The sequence below is a fragment of the Hevea brasiliensis genome, chromosome 15 (assembly GCF_030052815.1).
Source record: "Hevea brasiliensis isolate MT/VB/25A 57/8 chromosome 15, ASM3005281v1, whole genome shotgun sequence".
Classification (NCBI taxonomy): domain Eukaryota; kingdom Viridiplantae; phylum Streptophyta; class Magnoliopsida; order Malpighiales; family Euphorbiaceae; genus Hevea; species Hevea brasiliensis.
Genome location: NC_079507.1, coordinates 50,846,960 through 50,857,437, shown reverse-complemented (window position 1 = coordinate 50,857,437; position 10,478 = coordinate 50,846,960). Strand labels below are relative to the sequence as shown.

General features: G+C 36.0%; 1 long non-coding RNA gene across 1 annotated transcript; it reads right to left on the bottom strand.

The window, feature by feature from the left end:
- Positions 1-1,113: 1,113 nt before the first annotated feature.
- LOC131173783 (uncharacterized) lies at positions 1,114-4,353 on the bottom strand. Its single transcript, XR_009144114.1, has 2 exons — positions 3,756-4,353; positions 1,114-1,468 (listed from the first exon to the last, which is right to left on the bottom strand). It is a non-coding gene; the product is annotated as an uncharacterized LOC131173783 (long non-coding RNA).
- Positions 4,354-10,478: the final 6,125 nt, after the last annotated feature.

Genomic DNA, 10,478 nt, shown 5'->3' with positions numbered 1-10,478 from the left:
TACGGCTGTGGGTAGTACTCATTAAGAATTCTCTCTGGTGATGGCAAATGAAAGGGAAAAATGGAGAGGAAAGATTTCACGATCTCCCTCCTCTGACGGGGTTAACTAGTGTTAAAGAGGTGTTTTGAGAAGCTAAGAGGGTGGCGATGCTTATGAGGGGGCAAAGATAGTGAGAACTGTGATGAGAAGCTTAGAAATTTCTTCGAGATCTAGGTTCCTCGTGCCCTTGATTTCAAAGATTGTCAGTTCCCATATAGCCTGAAATTAACTTAGTGGAGGCCAAATTATCAAGTTAGGTAGAGACGTAACTCAATTTCAATCTCATGAGTATCTCCATCAATCGTCTCCATCATCGATTGATGGAAGGTGACGTGAGCTCAACACATGTTGTTCATGGGACGCTTGCGAAACTCGACTAGTAGCTCCAAATGGTATCGTGTCGCTGTCTACTGGTCGCTACTGCTAGAACTCGTTGGAGGCTTGCATGCTAAGCTTATTGTCACATTTAGGCCTGCCTTGGTTGGGCTTGTCTGCTCACTAAGCCTACCTAGCTTACCCTAGGGGCTTTGCTGGCCTGCCATGGCCGTTGGGCTTAGACTTTAAGCCTATATTCAGTTCTCTTTTTGTTTTATTTTTCTCTAATTTTAAAAATTCACCAAAAATTTCTCATGCATAAAAAAAATAAAAGAGATTTGTGCAACAAAAATTTCAAAAATTCTCAATTTTATTTTTAAAGGAATTTTAAATTTTTTTTATTACATTTCTAATCTCTGTTTTAGAAAATGTTCAACAAATAAATTAGGCCTTATTTAAAAATTAATACACTCTTAACCTTTTATTTTGACTTATTATATAATAATTTTATTTTTAACCTATCATATTTGATGAACACTCTCAATATTCATATTAGAGACATAACATTTAAAGATGAAATTAGATTTTTTAACAATAAACAAGGCAGAATTGATAATCAATCAAGACACAATAGTAGCTAGGCTTGAGCACATTGATTATAAAGATAAAATAAGCAAGTTATAATTTTGGTTAAGTCCAAGTTCTATTTAAGAAACAAAGAAGAAAATATAAAGCTCTCATAATTGACAGCGATGATCAAAAATCAATACTCTCTCAATGTTTAATATTAGCTATCCCATTTGATGTAGAGGATAAGTATTTATATGAATTACAAATAACTAATCTGCCACATGGCATAAAGAAACAAAAATAGAATATTCTAGAGGCTAGGCTCCAAGGTCCAATTGTATGAAGCTGATCCATTTGTCCTTGAAAGGCCTAAGCCCAAGCCTAATCTGATCCTCTTGGCTCCTCCAAAGTCTACTAACCAAGTTTTGCAACTCCCTTGCCCTTGCTCTTGTAATTGGACCATTGAACAATGGAAGTGGCTCCAATGTTGGCGTCTCCTCATCATTGTCTCCTTCTTGAAAAGAATTCATCCTCAAATTCGGCCCTGCATCAATAAAAGGAGAAAGATCAGAAATATTAACTGTAGCACTAACGCTATACTCACCTAGCTGTTCAATTTTGTAGGCGTTATTTTTTATCCGCTCTAACACATTGAATGGACCATCACACCTTGGATGTAGTTTTGATTTCCGTTGGTTTGGAAATTGTTTCTTCCTGAAATGTACCCACACCAAGTCACCTGGCTCAAAAATAAATACCTTGTGACCTTTGTTAGCATGAGAAGCATATTGTGCTTTTTTCTTTTCAATGTGTACCCTAGCTTGCTCATGTAATTTCTTAACCAATTTAGCCTTTTTTTTACCATTTAGACTATTAATATGATCAATAGGCAATGGTAGCAAGTCTAGTGGTGTGAATGGATTACATCCATATACAAGCTGAAAAGGTGAAAATCCTGTGGAAGAATGCATAACACGATTATAAGCAAACTCAACAAATGGCAAACAATCTTTCTAAGATTTCAAGTTCTTTTGGATTCTAGCACGCAATGGACTGATTAGTGTCCTATTCACTATCTCAGTTTATCCATTAGTCTGTTGATGACAAATAGTGAAAAACAGAAGTTTAGTGCCTAACTTACCCCATAAGACTTTTCAAAAATGACTTGGGAACTTAACATCTCTATCACTAACAATCGTCCTAGGTATGCCATGCAATTTGACAACCTCCCGAAAGAACGAATCAGCAAAATGAGTGGCATTATCAGTTTTATGGCATGGAATGAAATGTACCATCTTAGAAAATCTATCAACAACCACAAATATGCTATTATATTTTCTTTGTGTCCTAGGTAACTCTAATATGAAATCCATGGAAATGTCGGTCCAAGGTTCCTTAGGCACAGGCAATGGTGTATACAAACCATGTGGCATAACTCTAGATTTGGCCTTTTTACATTGCACACAACTAGAACACAATTTTTCAACATCTTTTCTCATCTTAGGCTAAAAGAAATATTCATGTAAGATGTCCAAAGTTTTTGCCATGCTAAAATGGCCCATTAAACCCCCTCTATGCAATTCCAACACAAGCTAGTCACGTATAGAACACTTAGGCACACAAAGTTTAGTCTCTTTAAACAAGTATCCATCATGTCTATAATATTTTTGAAATGCACCCTTCTCACAAGCATCATACAAAGTAACAAAGTCATCATCATTAGCATACAAATCTTTCATGAATTCAAACCTAAGCAACTTTACATCAAGTGTAGACAAAAGTGAGTACCTCCTAGAAAGTGCATCAGCAACAACATTTTCCTTTCCTTACTTATATTTTATCACATATGGAAATGAATCAACAAAAGCAATCCATTTATTATGCCTTTTACTTAACTTATTTTGATTCTTAAGATGCTTCAATGATTCATGATCAGAATGTATGACAAACTCTTTAGGCCGCAAATAATGTTGCCAAGTTTCCAAGGCCCTAACAAGTGCATACAATTCTGTCATAAGTAGAGTAATTCAAGGCAGCATTATTCAATTTCTCACTAAAATATGCAATAGAACGTTTCTCTTGCATCAGAACCGCACCTATACCTACACCACTAGCATCACATTCAATTTCAAACATTTTATCAAAATCAGGTCAGCTCAAAAATGGTGCAGTGCATAATTTTTCTTTCAATTCAGCAAATGCATTTTCATGCTTCTTTTTCCATTCAAACACAACATCCTTTTTCACAAGTTCATTCAAAGGAAGAGCAATAGTACTAAAATTAGGCACAAATCTCCTATAAAAACTAGCCAATCCGTGAAAACTCCTAACCTCAGATGCATTTTTAGGAGTTGGCCAATCCCTAATGGCTATGACCTTTTGCTCATCTACTTTCACACCTTTGCTGCTCACAACATAACCAAGAAAGATAACTCTATCCAAGCAAAAAAAACACTTCTTCATATTAGCATACAGTTTTTCAGATCTCAACACATCAAACACATATCTCTCAAATGATGCAAATGCTCATCCATGTTTTTGCTATAGATCAAAATGTCATCAAAATAAACTACCACAAATTTGCCAATGAATTGTCTAAGCACATGGTTCATTAACCTCATGAAAGTACTAGGTGCATTGGTTAGCCCAAATGGCATAACCATCCACTCATATAACCCATATTTTGTCTTGAATGTAGTTTTCCATTCATCCCCCTCTTTCATTCTAATCTGATGGTAACCGTTTTTCAAGTCAATATTTGTAAACACACATGCATCAAACAATTCATCAAGCATATTATCCAATCGAGGAATGGGATATCGATACTTTACCATGATTTTTTTGATAGCACGACAATCTACACACATTCTGAATGTCTCATCCTTCTTTGGTACAAGGAGCACTGGAACCGCACATGGACTCATACTTTCACGCATATAGCCCTTTGCTAAAAGTTCCTCCACTTGCCTTTATAGTTCTTTTGTCTCCTCAGGATTACTCCTATATGCTAGTCTATTTGGAATTGGAGCACCTAGAATGAGGTCAATTTGGTGTTCTATCCCCTAAATTGGTGGCAAACCCGAAGGAAGATCATCTGGAAAGACATCCTCAAATTCCTGCAATAAAGAAACAGCACCACTAGACAATTTTTGGTCAATGTCAGATAAACATAAATTCACCTCCCGGTACATAAGCACACAAAGAGGTCTCCCCTCTTGTAAGGCTTCCCTCACCTCTTTTCCTCTCACATACAAACTCATTTTCTTCTATCTAATCTCCTTTTGCCCCAAGCCCTCACTCTTTTCTTTTTTTATAATTCTTTTGCTCTCACTCTCCTCTCATCAAGCTTGGCCTCTCTCAAATTTTCTCTCCAATCTTTCTTTTCCTTAACTGATTTTTAGATCCTCACTTGGCCTTCATGCACTTGAGATGGTGTGTAACACCCCTCACCCGACTACAGTGTAGCCGAGCAAGGCGTGCTACATTCGGTGCTGGAGCACCCTAACTTACCTTACTTTATTTCTTTACAAATTTTGTTCTCGTTATATTTAATATCGATTATTTTTTTACGGAGAAACTAACGGAGTTTCCCTTATTTTATTATCGTTTGACGTGTTTTACTATTCACCTGTTTGAAAATTTCAATAATATTTTACAATAAAAATCTCATCAATTATTTTCATAACCATCTCATAATTCACATCTCATTCATATATCTCAATTTTATATTCATTTCCATGCATTATCTATATATTTCAAATCTGTCTTCAAATCCATACAATCTCATTCATGCTCAAATCACATAAGTAAAATTTTCAAACTTCATTAATTTACATAATTTCATAATTTACATGATATATAAATTAATTACATATGAAAAAGCTAAGTTATTAATTTACATCACATTCCTATTAATTACCTGTTCATAATATACATTACAATACAATATCTAAGCATTTTATACAAAATATAAAATATAATCTATATGGGCCCTATCTACATGCATTCTTTGAGAGGTGACAACCTTGAATACTTGAGACATACGGTCAGAACTCCCAAAATTCGATCAAGCGTCCATTGGGTTCTAGCTTGATTACTGCTGAAGGAAACAATTCCATCGCGCTAAGCATTGCTGCTTAGTGGTGCAATAATATAACAAGGAAATAATATACAAATAAAGATAGAAATAAAATATAATTCAAATAATTAAGATTTGTTTATATTTCACATGCAGTTTCTAAAATTTAATAAGTTTTATCCTAATTTAGTCTTCTTTGGAAGTGTTTATTTCGCTAATGTACAGTAATAATGTACATAGAAAAATAATCTAAAAATAATAAATTTATGCTTATATTATCATGTAAGTCACATTTGCAATATTTATGTATGTTATAATTTTCTTTGCTAATCTTTTAGCATTTTCTCAATATTTTCTAGGTTGTCTCATATTGTTTCATAATAAGTAAATTTTAATATTGGTCAAGTTTATTTCGATTCTTTCTAATAAATAACTATTCTAATTTATTTTAGGTCATCTTACTCATTTATTTAATTTCTAATATTTTTAATTATTAATATTCTTAACTTATTTCAATAAATTTCACTGCCCAAGTAACCTATGACAGGCTGACTAAACTGGATAACGGGTCGTTGGCACTGGACACCGCGGTGCCTCAGGCCGTCATACCATGGAGTGGTGATCAGCAAAAGAGGAAATTTGGACAGTCTAGTAATAAGAGGCCAAGAGAATAATTAAGTCAGACATTTGATCAAAGTAGGAGATCTAGACCCAGGCCTATACCCAGAAGAGATCAACTAGAAACACTAGTAGTGAGTGCGCTAGGACTAGCAAGAAAATGTGGCCATTGTAACAAGTGGCATAAAGGTGAATGTAGGGGATTGACTGGAGCCTGTTATAGATGTGGGGCCATAGACCATCGTCTGAAAGATTGTCCTAAGAGGAATTTACCACGGACCCAGATAGAGGCCGTGGAAGGACCAAGTACAACAGTAACACCACTTCCAAATGTCACCTAAGCCGGAGAGGAGCAAGAAGGCCCAGATGTGAATTTGAGGTAAAGTATTTTCTTTATGATATGCCTAAGTGTATGATGATAGATTCGAAAAGACTAAATAGTACCATATATATATATAAAAGAAGTAGAGAGAGGGAGCAATAGAAAGGTAAAGGAATTATCTTAGAACCCAAAACACCCAATAAATTTCGAGGACGAAATTTAAATTAGAGGGGAAGAATTGTAACACCCTCATTGTAGCAATTTCATACATTCTACTGTTCCGATGACCGGTGTCGGTCCGGATAGCTAGAACGTCTGGAAAAATAATTAGACTAGAGTGAGGAGTCATAAATAACTCAAATATTAATAAGAAAAATTTATGAAAAATTTTAGAAATAAAATACAACCAAGTTAAATGAGCCGGTGCCCTAGCGATGGGTAACCCAGTGAGAAGTTGCGGTTCTCGCATGGTGACATAGGAAGCAAGGTGTAGGTTCGGCCATCTTTCAAAACCGTATACTTGTTCTTTGTCCCATCATGAACCACACTTCTATCAAATTGCCATGGACGGCCCAACAATAAATGGGTAGCTACCATAGGCACCACATCACAAACTATCTCATCATGGTACTTCCCAATGCTAAAAGGCGCTACAACCTCATAGAAAGAGATGATTCACCTTAATTTCAATTAATCTGTACATGAGTATATATATACAATTGATTCCTATAATTGTGCTCTACTAATTAGAAAGAAATACTAAATAAAAAATTCTAAATAGGAATACAGAATACAAAATATACAGAGAAATAATATAGTGATTGACTTTCCATAACACTCCCCCTCAAGTTGAGTATAGATGTTAATCATGCCCAACTTATTATAAATGTAGTCAATCCTAGCTCTATTCAGAGCTTTTGTGAAAATATCTCCTAACTGCTCTCCAGTTTTGATGTGTCCTGTTGAGATGATCTGTTGTTGAATTTTTTCACGAACAAAGTGACAATCAATCTCAATATGTTTGGTCCGCTCATGAAGCACCAAATTAGAAGCAACATGGAGAGCAGCTTGATTATCACACCACAATTTTGCAGGCAGAGAGGTCTTAAAACCTATCTCATCTAGTAACTGAAGTATCCACATTACCACACATACTGATTGTGCCATGGCTCTGTATTCGGATTCAGCACTAGATCGAAAAACTACACTTTGCTTCTTGCTTCTCCAAGACACCAAATTTCCTCCGACAAAAACGCAATATCTCGTAGTTGACCTCCTGTCAACCTTAGATCCAACCCAGTCGGCATCTGAAAAACATTCAACATTCAAATGCCCATGATTACCATATAACAAACCTCTTCCTGAAGCGCCCTTCAGATAACACAAGATTTGTCCCAAGGCTTCCCAATGAACAATAGTTGGGGAAGACATAAACTGACTTACCACACTAACGGCATAAGCAATGTCAGGATGAGTGACTGTAAGGTAGTTCAATTTTCCTACCAATCTTCTGTATCTCTCTGGATCTTCAAACAACTCACTATCCCCTGCTAACAGTTGTAAATTTGGAGTCATTGGTGCACTATAAGCCTTAGCACCTAATTTTCCTATATCTGTCAATAAATTGAGGACATATTTTCTTTGAGACAAGAAAATACCCTTCTTACTTCTCATAACTTCAATACCCAAGAAATACTTTAACAATCCCAAGTCTTTAGTCTGAAACTGGGTTTGGAGGAAGGTTTTAATACCTGCAGAGTTACTCTCAGTGATGACAATGTCATCCACTACTAAGAGAATTAGACCAGCCTCAAATTGCCTATAAAATACTGAGTGATTAAACTTTCTCTTTTGCATACCAAATTCCTATACTGCTTCACTGAATCTCCCAAACCAGGCCCTAGGACTTTGTTTTAAGCCGTAAAGAGACTTCTGAAGCCTATAAACTTTACCCAACTCCCCCTGAGCAACAAACCCAGGTGATTGCTCCATATACACCTCCTCCTAAAGATCACCATGAAGGAAAGCATTCTTGATATCCAATTGGTGCAAGGGCCAATCATATGTAGCTGCTAAAGAGATAAACAAGCGAACAGAAGTAAGTTTAGCTACAGGAGAAAAAGTGTCTGAGTAATTAACCCCAAATGTCTGAGCATTTCCTTTTGCTACAATGCATGCTTTTAACCTAGCCACAGAACCATCAGGATTTACCTTTACTATAAATACCCATTTGCAACCAATAGCTTTCTTACCAGTGGGCAAAGGCAACAGTTCCCATGTACCATTAGCATCTAAAGCCTCTATTTCCTCTTTCATAGCAGCACATCAGCTAGGATGAGACAGTGCCTCACCAACAGTATTAGGGATAGGAACAGAGTATAAAGAAATAACAAAACACCGAGAACAAGAAGATAATTAATTATAAGAAACAAAAGAAGAGATAGGGTAAGTACATAAACGTTTACCTTTACGAAGAGCAATGGGTAAGTCTATATCAGAATCATGATCAGTATGAGGTACAGGATCTCCCAACGAAATAGCTGGTGGAGGATATGAGTCAGAAATCTCCAATCTCCTAGAATAAACATGAACAATGGGAGGTCAAGTAGATTTAGAGACAGAAGGAACAGGTTGTGGGAGAGGACTAGACATTGGTTGGACAGTATATATTAAGAGATCATCCTCCTCCCCCTAACTCTCATACACAGATGATTGAGGAAAAAATGGAGTGGACTCAAAAAATGTGACATCTGTAGAAACAAGATAACGATTAAGAGTAGGAGAGAAACAGCAGTACCCTTTTTGCAGCCGGGAGTACCCAAGGAAGACATATTTTGAGAGACTTTGGATCTAATTTAGTAACCTGTGGACAAACATCAAGCACAAAACAAGTACAACAAAAAATATGGAGTTCAACAGGGAACAAAGATTTTGTAGGAAACAAAGCAATATAAAGAATATCCCCATTAAAGACAGAAGATGGCATACGATTGATAAAAAAATATGCCGTAGAAACTGCATCCGCCGAAAAGTGTTTAGGAACTTTCATCTAAAAAAGAAGAGCACGAGTTACTTTAAGAAGATGTCGATTTTTTCTTTCAGCCACGCCATTTTGGGATGGGGTATCCACACAGGAAGACTGATGAATGTCATTTTGTGTCATATAAGACTGAAATAGTGCTGAAAAGTATTTTTTGGCATTATCACTTCTTAATATGCGCACAGAAATATTAAATTGAGTTTTGATTTCATTACAAAAGGTACAAAAGATAGAAAACAACTCAGAATGATTCTTCATTAAATATAACCAGGTAACACGAGAGTAATCATAAAAAAGTAACAAAATAACGAAATCCAGTTTTAGAAGTAACAGAACAAGGACCCCAAACATCAGAATGACGATATTTTGCAAACTGACACGACTCACATTCTAGTACAGATAAAGACTGAAATTGAGGATACAACTTTTTCATGGTAGACAAAGAAGAATAGCCCAATCTACAATGAGCTTCAAGAGGTGTTAAGGTACTGGAGCAAACAAGCGACCGCGATACATGATTTTCCATAATGTAGAGACCACCTGACTCACGTCTTCTATCAATAATCTGCTTTGTCGTAAAATCCTGAAATAAACACTGGTCAGAAAAAAAGAAAACAGAACAATTTAAGGTACGAGTAAGTTTACTAATAGAAAGTAGATTAAAAGAGAATTTTGGTAGACACAAAACAGATGATAAAGAAATTGACAAAGTCGGGTTCACAGTTCCAGAACCCATGATACAAGAAGTAGAACCATCAGCTAAAGTAACAGTAGAGGAAGTGATATTAGACTGAAAAGTAGATAGAAGACTAGAATTACTTGTCATGTGATCTATCGCACCAGAATAAATAACTCATTTGGATGAGGAAGACAGAAGGCATATAGTAGATTTAACTAACTCAGCGATCGCAGTGACAGGGGAATTGGTAGGCTTTAGAAATGCCTGATACTGGGAAAACTGTGCAAAATCCTCTGCAGATACCAAAATAATTTTCTTAGAGAAAGATACTGTAGAATCCTGTGCTGCCATATTTAACATATGTGATAGCTGATTTTTCCTCTAAAGTTGCGGACAATTATATTTTTTATGGCCAGGCTCATGGCAATAATAACAAATGACTCCTCTTGAGTCCTGATTAGAACTAGCTCTCCATTACGCTGATGATTTTCTGTTGCTTGTAATTCCTCCTCTACTTCGTCTTCTATTACCCTATTGTCCATTTGGATTACGGCTAATAAGAGCACTACTGACAGGTTGTGAAGATTGGGTACTCTCTGTACGAAGGACCCGTGTGAACGTTTCATGCAAAGAGAAAATCTCATAACTAGAGAGAATCTGAGATTTAGCAGTCTCATACTCTGAAGGAATGCCTGCAATAAAACTCATAATGACGATTGCTCCGTTGGGCTCTTTGAACTTTCACATCAGGACTAAAAGGCAACAATACATTAAGTTCCTCATATACTTGTTTAAAATCCATAAAATAAACCGTGAG